Here is a 20,679-nt window from a genome sequence, read left to right on the forward strand (position 1 = left end):
GTGCATTTTTTAAACATTATGTAGACAGTATCCAAACAAAATACCATAGACAAGGTAACCTAAACAACAGAAATATATCTACTCATAGTTTAGAGGCTGGACATCCAAGATTTGGGTGCCAGCATGGTCAGTTTCTGGTGAAAGCTCTCTCCCTGGCTCGTAGATTTTTTACCTTTTCACTGTGTCCTAATGTGGTGAGGAGAGACAGTAAGGAAGGTTTCTGGTGTCTCTTCTTATAAAGGCTTCATCTAAAACTAATTATGTTCCAAAGGCCCCATCTCCAAAACTATCACATTGGGGGATAGGGCTCCAACATATGAATTTAAGGGGAAAACAATTCAGTCCATAGCAGAGACCTGAATGATATCTGTAAGTGAAGATCAGGTAGAGGGGATATATTCCAGGTGGAGAGCATGGTAAGTGCAAATTCTCTGAAGCAAGAACCAGCTTGGAGTGTTTGAGGAACAAGAAATTCAGTATAACTAAAACAGAATGAGCAAATGAGAGATGGTAGAAATGAAGTTAGAGAGACAGACCGGAGCCAGATCATATGAGACATCACAAGAGCCATGAGGAATTTAGAGATTATTCTGAATATAATGTAAAGATATAGAAAAGTTTTGACAAAGAAAATTATTTGATCTAATTTATGTTTAGAAGAAAATCACTCCTGCTGCTACATGGAGGACCGAGTAAAGTGACAAAAGTGAAAGCATCCTAGACTGGAGGCTCTTTGAAAAGTCTAGGTGGAAACTAATGGTGTTAGTTTAATAGTGGTGGAAATGGTAAGAGGTGGTGGGACTCTATCCATTTATAGTGGAGTTTCAGTAGAGACAAAAGACTAGTTAGAATGGGTTAAAGAGAGAATTGGAGATGAAAAAATGAAGAAAGCAAGTAGAGATAATTCTTTCAGAGTTCTGCTTTAAAAGAGATCAGAGAAGTGTGGTAGCTGTTGAAGAAGGACAATGGGTCAAGGGAGAATTTCCTTAATGCAAGATAATCACAAGTTTGTGCTGATAAGAATTATTCAGGAGAGGAAAAACTGATTAAGGCAGGAGAGAGAGGGAGAATACCGGAGCAAAGACCCTTGAGTAGGCAGGAGCTGATGAAATGCTGTGCCTAGGCAGAGAGGTTGCCCACATGCAATAGCAGATATAATTCCTTGACCCCAGCATGAGGAAAGTCAAGGTATGGGTTCATATCCAGGTATGTTTTGGAAATTTGTTGGAGGAGATATGGGTTAGTTCTCTTCTGAGTAAAAGAAGAGGAGATGGAATTCGAGGTTTGAAGAGAGAGTGAGTGTGAGGTCATTATCACAGTGAATGAGAGAGTAAAATTTTATTTTATGATATAATAAAAGTGAGTTTCTCTTACTTAATTCCCATTTGCAACATTGTATGGGTAATTATTTCAAATACTGTCATTTGTAATAAAGCCCACATTTCCAGGAAATACAACCTTGGTGTTATTCAAATAAGTGGAGTATTCCCTTCTCACAAAACTAATAATACTACACTAATGAAATTTTGCTAACAAAGTCCACCAAGTTGCTCATTACCTCCTACTGAGAGACATTATTATACCTTATACTCTCATTTTTTTATTAAGTAACTAAAACTAAAACCCTATTAAATCATATTTAGTTTCTATTTTGAACTAAGAAAGTTCTAACTTTTCAAGCAAAAAGCAATTCTTTCATAGAAAATAAGTTGGCACTGAAAAATCTCAATAAGGTAAAAAACCAACTTCTCACTCTGTTCTAATACAGCAAGGAGGGGGAGAGAAAGCAAGTTCCCTTTTTTCTCTTCTTGTCACTGTATTTTCTGGAAAACACATTCAACATGAATGTCAGGGAAAAAAATACCCAGGGCAGAATTCCCTGAAAGTGTTAATAAAAGATTCAGATATACACATGAAAAGTTCAATTTATGTTTTAAAAGTTACTACTTTATTATTATTATTATAATAATAGAACTTTATAAACACAAACCAAAATAAATTTAAGAATATTTCATAGATGTAGCTGTTCTGTATAAAATACTATAATCTCATTATTTAGAAACTGTCATCTGTGGCTCTACTTTGAGTCATCTCGTATACATATTAGTGTCTGTCTTCTTCCTACAATCACCATGGAAGTATTTCAACCGGGAAATATCTGTTCAACTCTCTAGATTACATGCACACCAGAATGTGCAAAATCTAGGTTAATCCACATTCAGTTAGGACTCTTAAGCGTAAACAGTTGCAGTTGTTCAGGTTTCCTGGGGAGTAGACTCTGAGAAAGAGTTTGCTAGGGAGTGCCCTAGATATTAACATCTGCAGGGGAAGGAAAGGAAGAGGGAGAGGTTAGGCTGCAGTGTCAGCTTCAGGGCGTCAGCTGAAACCACGGGAGCTCTAAAGCTAAGATGGCCCTTGGAAGTTGCCCCCAGCTGGGGAGAGGGATGAGGACTTTGCTCCCCTAAAAGAACCAGATGTTGGGTATAAGTGCCCCTGTGAAGGGGCATCATTTGAACAGGGCAGCTCTCTTTAGCTGAGGACCATTCCCAGCAGAGATCTATCAGAGAGTAGCACTCCCAGAAGCTGGAGGAAAAGTCCTTCAGTCCTGAAGGGGGATCAGGGTACACTATATGGTCCCCTACAAGACCAAAGATAATCTTTGTAAAACCGAGAAACTATAGTTATAAATGACCATTTCAAGGATTCCTTTTGAAAACAGAGAGTAAAAAAAAAAAAAAAAAAATTAGTTCTCCCTACAGCTATAATATGCTGCTCTGGGCTGCGTGTTAGCAGAGGATTTCTTCAGCCTGAATATGTGCTGACCTCAGAGAGTCCAGAGAGGTCCTGATCAGCGGCTCAGAACTGAGAAGTCTCATATGCACAAGATTCCCTATGATCATGTGAAAGAACTTGGAAAGAACATAACAGGCACCACCTTTTATCTTTGAGGACTGGCATCTAAAGGTCAGCATAGGGCATTAACTACAGGTTCAAGGAAGACCAGGATAATAGCTCTGCTGGACTCAGCAAGATTCAATAACATGGTGTTTCCCTTCCCCCCAGAAACAGAGAGCATTGAGGATTATAGGGTAGCACTCCTCTGTTGAGGATCTGGAGAATGTAGAGAATAGTAATAGTGATGGTCACAGTAACAGTAACAACAGTTGTAGCAGTAGAGGTAGTAAAACCACTTATCAAGTAACAAATACTTTCTATGTGTCAGGCATTGTATTAGGGATCCTAACTGAATCACAAAAAATAAAATAATTTCCAAGACTCCCTGCTAATAAAGAACAGAACCAAGATTTGGATATCTGTCCATATAACTCCAAATATTCTTTTTACTACACAAATAAAGGTCTAGAGAAAAAAAGGTTACAATGTCAAGTGCCTACTGAAGTCACGGAAATAATAATGGGTGAAGTAGACTGCACATAACTGGCAATGCGTATATTGTATGAGTAATGGAAGCTTTGGTAAATCAGAGAATGGGGACGATTAATATTCAATTCTGGTTAAATGTTACCATGTGGGAATGTGAGCCCAATGTGGTCAAATGTACAAACTTTTTAAGAAAAACAAAAAATCTATAGTGTTATGTGAATTTACTTAATGTCTTTAGTGTTGGCTTATTTTTTTAAATAAATAAATAATACCTTGTGAGTCAAACAAAACACATCCAGAATAAGATTCAGCTACTTCTGAATTAGAAAGAGCTTGTTCTTCGAGGTGTCGATTTATTCTTGATTGGCTTGGTAGAATTATAATCCTAAAGCAAGAACCTTGCATATCTACTCGTATCCACACGAATGGAAGGAGGCAAAAGGAAAAAAGGGCAAACAGAGAGCTTCAAAGGTAAACCTGGAGTAAAAGCAAAACCACTGATGAGATCTCAGTGGGTAGCCAACTTTACTAGTCAAGAAGCTTTGACATGGATGAACTTAACTTTTACCAGAAAATACCAGTTCACCGGCAGTGAGATTGAAGCATAATGAATACTGGCTGTAATCTGGGGGGTTGGAAGATTTTTTTTAATCTATCATCAAAGGATATTGCCCATGAAAAAGAAGAGAGCTTCAAGAGTAGTAGATCAGGCCACATGAGGATATGGCTGATTTGGATATAGTCCTAGAAATTGGTAGTAAGAACTGACAACTGATTGTTGCCCTCCGAATTAAAACAATCAATCAGGCTGAGAAGATCCTGGAGCAGCTGCCACTTGGAAAGTTCATTGAACGACATGACGTGGGGCAAAGCCTGGGCTTTGAACCCAGATGAATACCAGCTGGTCATAGCCAACATGCAGGGTAGTTAGAGGTGGGAAACTAATGGGTAAAAAGCTCCTTGAATGGAGCCTGAACACTGGCTAGCACTTGGCCAGAATTCATAAGTAGTGTAAAATGGGGTACATGTGGGAAAGAACAGAGCTACAAAGAAAATTTTAAAATTTTAAAAATAAAAGTAACCTAAAGAGATTGTAAAATAATTATTAATAATAATTAACTGTTAACCACCCTCTGCTACATCTGTTGGACACTTCCAGAAAAAATGAGACAAGAAACAGGTACATTTTAGGTCTACAAGATGGTCAAGAGTTAGGGTTTTTGCCCCAGCAGTAGGAGGCCATAACCATTCTGGTTACATTATTGAAACATGAGGAATTTGGGCTTAGTGAGGTTGAAAAATTGAAAGAAATGAAAACACTGATGACCAGCTTCACATATTGATAATACTGCCCAGGGACAGTACAAATCAAACAATCCCTTCCAATAGCCCTACTCCAATCCCTTCCAATAGCCCTACTCCGTTGATCAAAAAGTACATGAGGGCTTCCCTGGTGGCGCAGTGGTTGAGAGTCCGCCTGCCGATGCAGGGGACACGGGTTCGTGCCCCGGTCTGGGAGGATCCCACGTGCCGCGGAGCGGCTGGGCCCGTGAGCCATGGCCGCTGAGCCTGCGCGTCCGGAGCCTGTCCTCCGCAACGGGAGAGGCCACAACGGTGAGAGGCCCGCGTAACGCATAAAAAAAAAAAAAAAAAAAAAAAGTACATGAATCACCAGGAACATTCCATCATTTTTAAGAAGCTCTACCTCTAAAAGATATACTGACGTATACTGGAGATATTCAACCCTAGACTGAATATGAGGACACCTGGATTCAAGTCCTAGTAATCACTCATTAGTCATGCGACCTTGAGCAACTAACTTAATTGCTCGATTCTTTGTATCTTTTTCTGTACAAATGAAGATACTTACACTTCCTTATCTTTCTCACACAGTTTTTAATGAGGATTTTGTTAAATGATAAATTCAAATACCTCAGGAAACTATAAAATTCTGTTACCAGTATGTCATTCTAACAGTTACATTCCAATAAAATCAATTTTTTGATACTGTCACTCATACTCCATACCTTCAAGGACGGTCTATTGTCTAGAGAAAAAAAGCATCTTGAACAGACCTATTCACAGTTTTGGCGATCTAGCCCCATGCTAGCAAACAAATCCTGTATTGTTCCGACCTAGTGCTTTTACTTGATCTATACTCTTGACTTCAGGAAAAAAAAAAAAACTTTCAAGAAACACTCAATTCAGGTTTGACTGCCTTCTTAGATGAACCTAGTTCATAATGATCTCCCTTCATGTGAACTCCAGCATCCCTTACTATTGATAACATTAATTTGGTAATTAATAGTTTTCTAGTTTTTTATCATTTTAATAATACTGTTGTGCACTTTAATCTCATATGTAATTAAGATCTTCCCCTTCTTGTGTTTATCTTCCCAACTAGACTACCCATAAATAGAAGATACAGACAGTATGCCTTTGACATATTTGCATTTCCTTTATCTCAGGGTGAGAGAAGGCTCTCTTAAACAGGTGTGTCAATTTCACTGCTGCTGCTGCAATCACACCACTGCTGTAAATCTGCCCTGAGTTGCAAGGACTCCCAGCTTCACAGTCACCACCGTCTGCTGCTGAGCTTGGCCTCCCAAGGGCAAAAATCAGTCTCAATAACATTCTCACTTGGGTTTATTCCAGGACTGATTTCACTCATGGTGGGTCTGCTTCGGTGGTAGCCCTCTGCACACAGTTAAGTTTACAGGATTACACGTGATCATTGAACTAGCTCGCATCACTATGTCACTGCTTCCACCCTCCAGGGAGGCGCTCTCAAGGCAGGAAGTCTGCCCTAAGCCACAAATATTGCCATAAAATTCAACTTTTCTTGCCACCTCTTCCAATCTGGTTGACCCAGGTGGTTGTCAGGAAGTAATCGCTTATTGCCCTTTTTTTCGGCTCCATGAGTAGGAAGAGTAGAGCAGAGACAAGTGGGCAGCTAAGGTTTTTTGTGGTTTTTTTTTGGTTTTTTTTTGGGGGGGTGGTTTGCGGTACGCGGGCCTCTCACTGCTGCAGCCGCTCCCGTTGCGAAGCACAGGCTCCGGACGCGCAGGCTCAGCGGCCATGGCTCACGGGCCCAGCCGCTCCGCGGCATGTGGGATCTTCCCGGACCGGGGCACGAACCCGCGTCCCCTGCATTGGCAGGCGGACCCTCAGCTAAGGTTTTTAATAAGACTAAGCAGGTAAAGACTCCAGTCCGTGTGCTTTGGACACTTACTTCCTTATATCTAGTCTTTCTAGCTGTGTGATATCCAGTACCATCACCCACTAGCCAAGTGTTGCCATTAAACACTAGAAATGTGGCTAGTGCAACTAAAAGACTGAACTTTCAATTTTATTTAATTTTAATTCATTTACATTTATAAACTGAAGCAGGGTAAAATAGGTTTTAGTTAAACACAACTTTATCCGTTTGCCAGGACTACTCTTTACATTATCCGTTGAAAATTTAGCATTCAAATCAAAGTATGTCGTAAGTATACAACACACACTGGATTGAAGACAGTAATGAGGGAAAAAATGTAAAATAGCTCTTTTATTATATGTTGAAATGATATTTCGACATGGTGGAATATGTAAAATATATTATTAAAATTAATTTCATCTTTTAAACTTTTTTAATGTAGCTACTGGAAAATTTTAAATTAAATATGTGGCTTGCATTATACTCCTATTGGACAGAGCTGTTCTAGCTCATCACCTAGTATATTGTAAAGTGTTAAATAATGGCTAAGAATATTATATGCATTATTTCATTTCATGCTCACCACAGATTCTTGAAGTACTATCCATTTTATAGCTGATGAAACTGATGTATAGCAGGATTAAATGACTTGCCCAGTATCCACAGCTCATAAGTGATAGAGCTGGGATTCATCCTTAGATCTGACTCCCACCAGAGCCCATGTTGAATAACTGATTGATTGGGATATTACCTCCCTTGAATTATAAAAGTATTGATAAAGTATCCTCAAAAGTTTATTTTTTGAATATGGCCTAAATCACCTAGCCAATTACAAACATTGGGAAAATTCAGACAGAAGTTGGGTAAATTCAGTCTCAGTCATTTCCAAAACAGAATCCAAATTGGACCAGCCAAAATTATGATAATGGCAAAACAATGAGAAACAACTGACAGGGTCACAGCAACCAAAACTCAAATTAGGCGTAAGTTTAAATATTTCCCAAAGCACTGTGTCACAAACATGTACCAAAACAATGAGTAAAAATGATTCAATTCTCACAGTTTCCTCATTTCATTCCTGAAGGAAGTTTTCCAAGCAATTCAACCTCGGCCAATTGGCCTTCATCAAAATAACAGAGAGAGTACCGGGATATTTGTTGATGGTGAAGAATTGCTCCATAGGAGAGTAATTATTTGAAACTTGAATTTATACTCACTGCACATTAATTTCTGCACCTTACCAGGCTCTCAACTGTCTTTAGAAAATAGTGATGAGACTAGCTGTAGAGTTTAGCGTGTCATTGGAGGTGCTGATTCTCCAGGTTTGTTTCCTGAGTAAATAATATAATAGTGTCTGAAACTCTTTATCTGAGCTCTGTGAATTATTAGTCAGCAATAACAAGCTCAAAGAAACCCCTCTGAACTTAACTCTTTCCCAGCTACAAATACACACACACACACACACACACACACACACACACACACACCCATTTGTGTGTATACCATTGCATATATATGTTCCTTTGCTTGAATGTGTTGTACTTTATATTAGCATCAAAATATTTCCATGGAATGAATCAAAGGTACCATGTGAAATCAGGTTTAATGTCACTTTTTAAGGTGAGACCGGATTCTTTTTGTCAGTGCTAGAACTATCCAGAATTGTAAAATAGAAGGAAGGAGGGCTCCTAACTTGTTAGAGTGAATTAAAATAGATTTTTCTCCTGAAATCTGGAGTATAGAAACCCACCTAGATATCTGGTCTGTGCCTTTTCCAAAATGGCCATGTGTTTAACTCGTTGTCAACTAAAGTATAAGTCAAACGTATAATAGTTAAGATGCATTCCTTCACAAGAGTTATTTACATTTTGATAAGAAGCTCTTCAAGCCTGAAAAGATTCATGACACTTGGGAATGAATATGTAACAATATAAATTTCACAGACAGGTATTGGGGGAAAATTAAGGAAACAGATCTACTTCCTCAAATGTTGCCATTTTGCCTGCTACCTACTTACAATACCAGTCTTGCTCTTATGAGTACCACTTAGTTGGAAATTTACATATACGTTTTACCCTCCAACAAATTTTCCCTCCCATTTTTCCTTCTTTCCTCCCTTTGACAAATATTTATGGAGAATGCCAAATATTATTACCTATACCAGACCCAGGTAAGTACACACCTTTTAGATGTGGGTTTAGGTGGCGTGTATCAGCATAAAGGAGTAGACAGAGTTGGCTAAGTTTAAGAGCTTTGAAAATAATGGCAGTGATAGAAAAATAGACACCCAAAGCTCTCCTCTCTGAGTTTCCCAAATACCACTGACCTAAAGCTGAAATCTTTCAGCTTTTTTTGAAGCCACTGCTGCTTGTTTTGCTCCTGCCGCTTTCTCCAGCTGCTGTCACATCTGTCTGAGATCACAGTAAGCTTGGCTGCTTTAATACCTTGGTATCTGTTATGTTAACTCCTGCTGGAACCTGGCACCTCATCTCCTCTATCAGCCCTGATCATCATCATTACCATCCAGGTTGACCTCAGTCCCAGCCAGTGGCTCTTATGTAGACTCCCTGTTAGAGGCACACCTCAGGCAGCAGACAGACACATACTACTCCCCACCGCTTGTAGGAAGAGGTGATGAGCTGCTAAGCTCAGTCATATTTTATCAAAGCCTTTGATCTCCGGTTTGATCTTTGCCAAGATCTATGACACAAACAGGTCTCTGCTCACATGGCAACTGGTGCTTACTAACTCAATTCCCCTTTTTACTTTGAGCATCCTGACACCTATATATTAATACATATAATAATATGTCTAACAAAATCAAAGATCAGAGTAAAAATAGGCACTTTGTAATCAATAACATTTTTTCATTCACCTTATTGGCTCGTTCCAGAGCGCCACACTTTTGCAAGGCTCTCCTTATACCTGCCGGAAGGGCATAATTAGATCATTTTCTGTCAGTGCCTTTTTGGCTTGGGATAGGTACATTTTAGAGGAACTAGGAAGTAAAATAACTCTATGTGTGTTGCATATTAACTTCATTAGATAAACATCTAATATGCTGAACTTGTATCATGAGTAATTGAAATATACTTCAGCAAGAAATGACAAAAAATAGTCTTGTTTTTCTTGTATTTTGAATGGCCCTTAAAAAGACTGGGTCTGCTTAAAGGAGAATTTGAAACAGTTATGAAGAAGAGAATTCTGAAAGCCTAGAAAAAGTGAAAGAAGCCAGATATGTTGGATGGGATGAGAAAAACAAACTCACTCAGAGCTTGACCACCTGACATGGGCAAGGATTGTGAACTTAACTCTTGTGGGGATGGGAAGCCCATGTAAGATTTAAGAGTAAGAATGGAAATGCCAGAACTGCAAAAAGGATCAATTTGAACAGAGGCAGCAGGCAGAAATTGAACAGGTGGACTGCTTATGGGCAAAGTGTTTCAATGACAAGAATCATTCAGGTAAAGGCAAGAGCAGCAGTGGAGGGAGACAAAAAATGCTGCAAATATAAAGTGAAGCAGCAAGATTTGGCAATAGATTCAACAAGTAAAGGGCAGAGATATATAAAGCTCTCCCTGAGGTTTCGGGTTTGGATGTCACAGAGAAAGATTGAAACACGAAGCTGCTGCCTCCTCTGAAGTACCATTAAGGAGATAATTACAGTGGGAAGAGCATGTGCAAGAAGAAAAATAATAACATCTTACCCTGGTTCCAAACATCAGCCAGCTTGACCATCACCAGGACTTAATAGACCAGAGGCACTAAATTCAAGAAATCTACAGTTTGAAATACACGAGAAAAACGTGACCAAAGTATGATTAAAACAAATCAAACAGGCATATCAGACAATGGCACCAGGCAAGAAATTAAGATAAAGATTTGGCCAATGTTTGACCCAGCTTTTCACTTTTTATTCTGCAGTAACATATGAGCCATAAACAGAAGCAGGAAGGCATGTAGCATGCCCTTATAAATAGGACTCATCTACAAGTTGACAACAGTCCAATAGCCCACCAGACATCTCTATGAAGATAGCCTACAGGCACCTCATAGTTCATGTGTCCAGAACAGAATTCTTGATTTCTCCTGCAATCCATCTAGTCTTTCCCCTGTGTATCCTTCTCAGTTTACCAGCATTGCCATCAACCTAGAACACTGATCAAAAAACGAAGAAGCAAACTTGATTCCTTTGCTTCATCCTTGATATTCAAAATAAGTCCTATAACCATACTCTTCTCTCAGACTCACATCTACTACTATAGCTCACAATGTCATTACCTTTCACATAACTAAAATAGCCTCCTACAGTGATCCTCCTTCTGTCAGAATGATCTTTCAAAAATATACATCAGATATTATCAGTCTCATGTCATGTATACATACATGCTATGTATAGTAGGCAATAATTATAAGTGTAAATATAAATATATTTCCACAGTACTTAGAATAAAAAACAAACTCCTCACCAAGACTTGAAAGCCTTCTGTGATCTAGCCCCTCCCATCTCTTCAGCTTCATCTAGTTTACTCCCTTCACTCCAGAGACTGTTGGAGGATTTCATCAAGAGGATGTGACGGCTGCTGGTTGACGGCTGACCCTCAAGCTGGACCTGGGAAATCAGAGGCTCCTTGCCACCCCGCCCCCGTCCTTGGAATGTATGTTCTGCCCACCATTCCCACAGTGGGAGCTGTTCCAAGGACGCAGCTTGAAGAGAGTAATGTGTTGTTGTAACCATCTGGACAATATACATAGCTAAACCCAATTAAGGCCTCTATATAAACCTTTAAGATTCTGGCGGGTGTGGAAATCAACTGGTCTTGCTGCTACCCAAATGTAAGTTCCCTGCTTATTAAGCCTGCCACCTACCAGTCGGGAACATTCTGCCTCTTTCTTTGGTCTCTCCTTGCCCTCCATGTACAGGGGTCTGTTTGCAAACTAAGTGACACAGGCCTTCATTCTGTGTTTCCTGCATGCCAAACCTGTCTTTACACTTGTTCCTCTGCTTAAAAAGTCTGCCTCATATCTTTGTAAGCCTGGCTTCTCCTTTACATTCAGGTCACAGTTGAATGTCACCTTGTCAAATAGAGTTTCTTAAACACCAACTTTAAAGTGGCCAATTCTCAATCACAGTCACTCTGTCACATCCCACTGTTTCCTCATCTTCTTGGCTCTCATCACTACTGAAAGCATCTTGTTGCCTTAGTTATTTATTTTCTCTCTCTGTACTCTTGAATGTGCACTCCATGAAAGGAGAGTGCTCACGCTTTATATATCCTCAGCACCTAGAAAAATGTTTGGTACATGGGAAATACCTAAAAAACATTTGTTACTTAATCAGTCTGGGCCTCAGTTTCCTCATTTGGAAAAAAAAAGGCTTTATTTATTTATGACCCTTTCAAATTTCATTCCAGCTCTATCATTTATTTTAAACAAAGTTGAGTACATAATGGGAAAAGTTTAATAGATGAACTCCCAGGTTAACACAGCAGACATTTAATAAGTGTTTGCTAAATAAATAAAATTACTTCTAAGCTGCTCCTTTGTATGTATGCAAAGACATAGTCACTAGGGCCTCTGACATACTGCTCCTCTGTGTGCAAAAGGGAGGTTTGATTTGTCTCCCATTAATCTAATCTCTTCTAATTCTCCAGAGTAAATATTCCCTCAGGCAAAATCTCACAAACACCAGTGAGAGCTGACATCCAGCTGTTAGTCACCAGTAGTACCGTATTTGTTGGTTACAGGCAGCATCTTTTCTGACTGGTTGATCTCCATGCCATATGGTTGTTAAATATTTTGATGTTCACACATCTCACTGTTCTCCAATCCAAGGCTTTATTTAAGCATGTAAATTCCCAGTACATTTAAATAAGGGTCTCAGTGAAGGACTTTCAGTTAACGCTGTATTTGGCAACAACGGACACTAAGCCAATTTACTATTCTAAACCAAGGACTAGAAAGAGTGCATGCAGAGTATTGGTCATATTTGTTTATAGGATACATGTGACCTAATAAAATCAGTAAATAGTCTCTCCTAAAAGTTGTTGTTTGATCCCTCATTGATTGAAGTTTGAGGGCTTTCTTTTTCTTTCTGTTTTGTATTTCTCTAAATTGAATTTTGATGAGCCTGTTCTGCATCCTGGAACTACTTTCCCCCGTTATTATACACTCAGTGATATAACATGTATTTGTAGGAGCCACAGATAAGAGGCATTTGAGAAATTGATTTAAAGATGTTATTGCTGCCATTTGTTTGAGTTTACTAAAGAAAGCCTGGCATCATATGGATTTCTGCCATATCAAGAATTATTTTGTTTTTAAAAAGTTCAAATGATGTAGCTGCATAATAGACCATTTTTGTGATCTTTCCTCAATCCCTTTGAAAGATATTGGAAATAAATAAAATCTAATTAGAACAAAAAGACCGAGCAATACTTAGGCTCAGCTTTTCAGTACAGCAATGTCAGCTTTATAATTATTTTAAAGTATCAAAACAATTTGTCTTCATGTCATTACAATAACTTAACCATTAATTAGTGTTCATCGGCCACTTTCCACCTCTCTAAAATCTCATCATATGGAATGATTCTGTTTTATAATGAAATTTCTACTTAGATATCTGGATTAATTAAAATAAAAGAGAAAATGGGTATATAATAAAATAATAGAATCTGGTCAATTTTTTAATGAAGCTAATGTTTTAAGTTCTCAATATTCTCTTTTTATTCAAGCCCAGAAAAATATTTTAAAAGTATTGTCAAAACCACTTACAAATCCTGGTTTCCTTTTGATGTTATTTCCTGGTGAACAACAGAAATGTAAGGTATCACCTTCCACTGTAATTATCTGTCAGTATTTTATCACACATGGTAGATGATGAGTTTTTCAAGAAAAGGGCTTGTGCTCTGTATCCCCTGGGGTTCACAGTAACTTGCACATGACAGGCACTCAATTTGAATGGATGCATGAATTTCACAATACACTTCTTTTGCTTGGGCAAGCAAAAATCAATGAGGTTGCTTCAATCTTTTCCTCCCAGCTACGACATTCAGGAAACGTTGACCATAGAAACTCACTTCCCTAATGGGTATTCCTATTCATATTTCTGGAATAGTTGCTGTTATAGGCAGCAATAATTTTAGAAATGTCAAAAACAAATTACAGCAAGGCCAAACACTGGGATACAGGTCAGATCCATCTGTTCACAGTTTGGTTTGAAAAACTTTCCCGAGTTTAAAAAAAAGTGACCTATCAGGAAGCCCAAAATTGACCAATTTTCCCAGCATTTTTTGTAGTTTAAGTTAGCATCAAAGTAGTCTTCTCACAACCTCTTCAGACAAGTGTCAACTCCCTGGCCCCATTACAGACCCAAGGAGGTTCCACAATCGTGAAACATCAACAGAAGCTATCCGAAATGCTCATTTTATACTGTTAAGTGAATAAAACAGTATACATTCTAAATAGAATATATAGGGACTCCCCTGGTGGCACAGTGGTTAAGAATCCGCCTGCCAACGCAGGGGACACAGGTTCGAGCCCTGGTCCGGGAAGATCCCACATGCCATGGACCAACTAAGCCTGTGTGCCATAACTACTGAGCCTACGTGCCACAACTACTGAAGCCTGTGCGTCTAGAGCCCATGCTCCGCAACAAGAGAAGCCACTGCAATGTGAAGCCCACGCACCACAACGAAGAGTAGGCCCTGCTCGCTGCAACTAGAGAAAGCCCACACACAGCAACAAAGACCCAAATGCAGCCAAAAATAAATAAATAAATTTAAATAAATAAATAGAATATATAATATGAATGCAGTTTGTAAAACAAAACTGTCATGCATTTATACATATAGAAGACAGATGGGAGACACATACACATATATACTAATAATTGCTATCTCTAGGTGGAAAAAATATGAGTAATTTTTATTTTCTTCTTTATTTTTTCTTTTTTCAACAAATGTATTTGTAAATTTTGTAGATTTGTAGATTATTTATAAATAAACATATATGCCTTTTGTAAAACTTTAAATGCATGCACAAATCATCTATAATATGATATCCAGGTTTTTTAGATGTATATACATGTGTGTGTATTTGCATAGTATATACAATAAATCTGAAGAAAATTATCCAAAAAAAGTCAAACAATGTTCTAGACTCTTTTCCAAGGACTTTAACATAAATCTCAGCCACACAATAACGTACATATATCCAGTCTACATCATAAATTTATCACTATTTTTAACCTTTTTACAGATGAGAAAACTGATGACCTTGCCCAAGTTCATACCACAGGGTAATGACAAAATCCAACTGGAACTCTCTCAAAATCCTTCCCTGACTTCTTTCTAGTACCTCATGTCCCTTACATTGTTGGATGCCTATCGATGGGATAAAATGAAGACCCAAAGTTAGAATCAAAGAGAAGCTTCACCTGGCACTTTACCTACTGCTTATTTTAGCAGTTTGCTAGAGGCTCTCCCTCAAGGATTTTGATCTTTCTGATTTACTACTTACTACTTTACTCCTCCCCAAAAATTTGAACTGCATCATAATCCATACAGTCAAGTAGTTATAGGGTATTAATTTATTTAGTAAAAGTAAGTTTAAATGAAAGTAACTTATTTAATAAAATCTTGAATTCATTGAGTTACTAACTTGAATTCCTTATAAGTTAACAAATAACACCTACCCAATTCTACTTCTGGTTGCCTCTTTCTTCTACTTCCATCTCTAAGAAATCTTTCATCAAATGTTTATTTAATCTCTGTGAAATTATAATTCTTCCCTTCTGTCTGAGCCACAAGTTTATCCCTATCTTGACATCAAAACTCTACACTTCACAACCTCTCAAATTCTATCTCAATATTTACCTGAATGTTTCCCAATAAATGTCTTGGTTTTGAATCTCCCTTTGCCATTATAACAAAGAAAAACATTCAAGAGAGATTCTGTTCTTTCTCATACTTTCTCTATGAAGTATCATGTTATCCTTCTTTTAAGGTACTTTCTGGTTCTTCTAAATATTTCTAGTACTATTTCTCTAAATCAGTTTTTATTTTCTTTTTATCATTAACTCCATTCTCCTTCCCCATGCACAGTCTAAAATTTGTAATCTCTAGGATGATGTCACTCTTTACCGTTTCTCTGCCCACCAGCAATAAATACATATAAATTATGTACACACCCAATCCACATTCCTACAGCAGTTTGCTTGCACCAGTTACTAAAGGCTACTGCTCTGATTCTCATGGAAGGGGCTGTCTCTCAGAATAACTTGGGGACAATTTCAAAACTGCAGAACCATCCATCTACCATCATTTCTCAAATACCATCTAATATTAACTTCAGTTCATAAAAAGGTGAAAAAAATACCATAAACATAATAAGGGATAAACTAAGCACTATTTTAAAGAACTATTCTCAGCGTATTATTACTCTTTCTTTATGTTTCTGATATCTATGTCAATTTAAATTACCCTGCATTTTCTTTAGGATTCCAAGAGTAGTGAATCAGATTCACCAACTAATTTAGGCCAAACTGGCTTAGAAATGCTTTTTTTTTAATTGTAGAAAATCAAAAACAAGAAGTAACTACCTTCACTTCACAAATGTTAAAGAGAAATGTGAAAACAAACAAACACAACAAGACAGAACCAAAAACCCATCTTGGAAAGTAGGAATAAAGAAGGAATGAACAAAAAATATACGCATCATCTCCTAAAGTCTTAAGGATTGCGGGGAGAGTAGGGGGCAGAGAAAGGAGAAAAAACTATTTTTTTAAGGAATGAAGTAATATATTCCAAAGGGTAAGGAAATGAGCAGACTATAAGAAAAATTAAGAGGACTTAAAATCAAAATAGCTGAGGGAAATTCCAAAGGCTTTTAAATAACTTAGAGAAGGAAATACCCTTTAAAGTATATCTTCAATGCAAATTGTGAAGAAAAGATGTTTTTTATAGCAACTCTCCATAAATTTATGACACAAATATATATCTACGTCTGTAAGAATACAGTGGATTAAAAATTAAATAGCACGTGGAACTATCATTTACAGAGTGGATTTTAAAGTTTTATTTGGTTTAATCAAGGAAATGTGAATTTAAAACTACAATGAGGTACCACTAGACACCTGTGTGAATAGCTAAAATTCAAATAATATCAAAGGTTGGCAAAGATGTAGAGTAACTAGAATTCTCATACAACGCTAGAGAGAATGCAAAATAGTACACCCACTTGGAAAACAGTTTGGAAGTTTCTTATAAAGTTACCATAAAGCCCAGTAATCCCACTCCTAGAAGTAAAAACTTATGTCCACACAAAGACGTGTATATGAATATTCATAGCAGTTTTATTCATAATATTTATTTCATTTCTGCCCCAAGTGGATACCCAAAGTTAGAATCAGACTCCAGAGGTTTTAAAGGTTTAGTGCTCCACAAGACTGCCCTCACTTCAGACACTAGCTGCAAGTTTGGGGGCTACCCACACTTATTCTAATTATTCTAATTCGTGAGAACAGCTCATGGAATTCATGGAAAGTACTTTGCTTATGAGTACAGTTTTATTATAAAGGATACAATTTCGGAATATTTAAACATAAGAGATACTTATGGCAAGGTCTGGGAGGGTCCAGGATGGGGAGCTTCCATGCCTTCTGCCAGTGGAGTCAGGAACCATCACCATCCCAGCACATGAATGTGTTCACCAAATAGGAAGCTATACCAAACCTCATGGCCAGAGTTTTATCAAAATTTCATTATGTTGGCATGACTGATTAAATATTGGCCACATGACTGAACTCAATCTCTGGCTCCCCTTCCATCCTTGAAGGTTAGGAGCTAAAACATCCAACCCACTGATCACGTGCTAGTCCTTTCTGGTGACCAGTCCCCACCCTAATGCTATCTTGGGTCCCCCCCAACATGAGTCACCTCATTAACGTAACAAAGACATTCTTATCACATAAGAAATTCCAGGATTTTTTAATCTCTGTGCCAGAAACTGTGGACAAAGACCATATATATTCCATCATACCACAATACCTAAAACCCCAAATCAATCAGGGAATTGCCCATCAATCAGGGAATGGATAAACTAAATCATGGTATATCCACATGATACAGTATTTCTGAGCAATAAAGAAAAGAAAAAACTACTGATAAATGCAACAATAGCATGAACCTCAAAAGCGATAATGTTAAAGAATAAAGCTAGACATAAGACTATATACCCTATGATTCTATTAATATGAAATTCTAGAAAACAAAGAACTATAGAACTATAGTGATGGGCGTATGTGTGTGGAGGGGGCAGGGTTGGAAAGGTATGGGATTTAGTGTAAAAAGGAAGGATGTAATTTTGCAGAGAAATAGAAATATTCTTATCTGGATTGTAGTAGTACTTACATAGTTGTATTATATTTGTCAAGACTCTACATTTGTTATGAGCAAATTTATTGGGTATAAATTTTACCTAAATAAAGTTGATATTCATTTTTTTAAGTTATTGTTTTAGAAGATGCTATCCAGCCTCATAGACTAGAAAATAAACATTTTTGATCCTCTTTTCTGAAAAGAAGTAAAAGCCTAAATGTTACTAACCTAAATCAACATCAGTAAAGATGAGAATTAACTTGTTTTTAAGTATAAATAGATTAGAAAATATGAACAGCACAGTACTGATTATGCACAAAGAAAAGTGTACTTTGCACAACATACCCAAGCAACACATAGTGACTCAGCAGTTAAATATGGCAAAGTAGCAAAATAAAATTAGACTTTATTTAAATGCATTAATTACCATATGTCATGGTAAGATTTACATGAATAGAAATAAGCAATAAAAATCAGTGAAAATAAAAGCATATGTCTCAAAGGAAAAAACTTGACATGGGTCTTGGCAATGATTTTTTGGATATGACACCTAAAGCACAAGCAACAAAGTCAAAAATAAACAAGGGGAATACATCAAACTAAAAAGCTTCTGCATAGCAAAAGAAATGATTAACAAAATGAAAAGACAAGCCACGGAATAGGAAAAAATATTTTCAAAGCATACATCTGATAAGGGCTTAATATCCAAAATATAGAGCTCATACAACTCAATAATGAAAGAACAAATAGTCCAATTAAAAAATTGGCGGGCTTCCCTGGTGGCGCAGTGGTTGGGAGTCCGCCTGCCGATGCAGGGGACACGGGTTCGTGCCCCGGTCTGGGAAGATCCCACATGCCGCGGAGCGGCTGGGCCCGTGAGCCATGGCCGCTGAGCCTGCGCGTCCGGAGCCTGTCCTCCGCAACGGGAGAGGCCACAACAGTGAGAGGCCCGCGTAACGCATAAAAAAAAAAAAAAAAAAAAAAAAAAAAAAAAAAAAAAAATTGGCAAAGGACCTGAACAGACATTTTTTCTGAAGATGACATACAAATGACCAATAGGTACATGATAAGGTGTTCAACATCACTAATAATTAGGGAAATACAAATCAAAACCACAATGAGATATCACTGCATGCCTGTTAGAATGGCTATCATAAAAAAGACAAGTGATAACAAATGCTGGCAAGGATGCGGGGAAAAGGGAACCCTTGTTCACTTGGTAGGACTGTAAGTTGGTGAAACCACTAAGGAGAACAATATGGATGTTCCTCAAAAAATTAAAAATAGAACTACCATATGATCCAGCAATTCTACTTCTGGGTGTATATCTAAAAGGAATGAAAACACTATGATGAAGAGATATCTGCACCCCCATGTTCATAGCATCATTATTTACAATAGTCAAGACATGGAAACAACCTAAATGTGCATCAATAAATGAATGGATAAAGAAGCTGTGGTATATATATACAATGCAACGTTATTCAGCCTTTAAAAAAACAAGGAAATCCTACCATTTGTGACTACATGGATGGACCTTGAGGGCATTATGTTAAGTGAAATGTCAGACAAAGACAAATATTGTATCATCCCACAATACGTGGGATCTTAAAAAAAAAAAACTCATAGAAAAAGAGATAGCTTTGTGATTATCAGAGGTAGAAGAACTGGGAGGGGAGGGGAAACTGGATGAAGGTGATCAAAAGGTACAAACTTCCTGTTATTAGATAAGTAAGTACTAGGGATAGATAATACACAACATGACAGCTATAATTAACACTGCTATTAGTATATATGAAATTTGTTGAGAGTGGATCCTAAGAGTTCTCATTACAAGGAAAAAAAACCTTTTTTGTATCTATATGAGATGATGAATGTTAACTAAACTTACTGTGATAATCATTTCACAATATTTGTAAGTCGGATCATTATGCTGTACAACTTAAATTCATATAGTCTGTGTGTCAATTATATCTCAATAAAACTGGAAAAAATTTAAATTAAAAGAACATACTAGCACTTGTGTTTGTTTTTGTTTAATTTTTGGACAAAGACTTCTAGATAGGTGTAAAAATAAATCCTCATTTGCAACAAGAACTCATTGTTCAGTATGAGTTTTGATACAGGTAAAAAGGAACATGATACCTAAAAGAGAATCAAGTGATGGAGGTGTATTGATAAACATAAAGATTGCTTCCAGGACTATAGAGCTGATAATTTCATTCATATTTTAAGCTTTTAAATTATCAGCTGTATTGATTTAGTACTCTAATTTTAGTGTTGACATGAAACAAAGATGGCTTCTTTTTTTAGGCTTTTATCTGGAACACAGTGTCTGGATTTTAAAAAGAACGTCAAATTCAGAACCAGGCAGATCCATCTCCTGACCCTAAACATGTCCTAAGGTAAATCGCTTGAGGAAATTGGATCCCATAGATTACAGGCGGAGAATTTTGAAGTGTGTCCATATTCCGCTGGGGATCAAAGAAGCCTAACTAAAAGAATTGAGTTTATTACATTACGGGTTGCCTGGTTACTAAGGGAGGGGAGGCTGCCTTCAGAATCCTACATGAACATCTCTGAAGATGGAACCTTACCTTTATATTTGTTATACAGGGCTAACTCACATGACAACTTTTTTTTGAAAGGGCTATTTTATCTTGAAGATTATTAGTTTGGAGGTACTAAGGTGATTGACAGTAGAAAGAATCAGAACAT

At 37.5% G+C, this 20,679-nt stretch overlaps 1 non-coding gene across 1 annotated transcript; it reads left to right on the plus strand.

The window, feature by feature from the left end:
- Positions 1–19,976: 19,976 nt before the first annotated feature.
- LOC116754837 lies at positions 19,977–20,102 on the plus strand. Its single transcript, XR_004350174.1, has one exon. It is a non-coding gene; the product is annotated as a small nucleolar RNA SNORA40 (small nucleolar RNA).
- Positions 20,103–20,679: the final 577 nt, after the last annotated feature.

Source organism: Phocoena sinus, chromosome 5, assembly GCF_008692025.1.
Source record: "Phocoena sinus isolate mPhoSin1 chromosome 5, mPhoSin1.pri, whole genome shotgun sequence".
Taxonomy (NCBI): Eukaryota; Metazoa; Chordata; class Mammalia; order Artiodactyla; family Phocoenidae; genus Phocoena; species Phocoena sinus.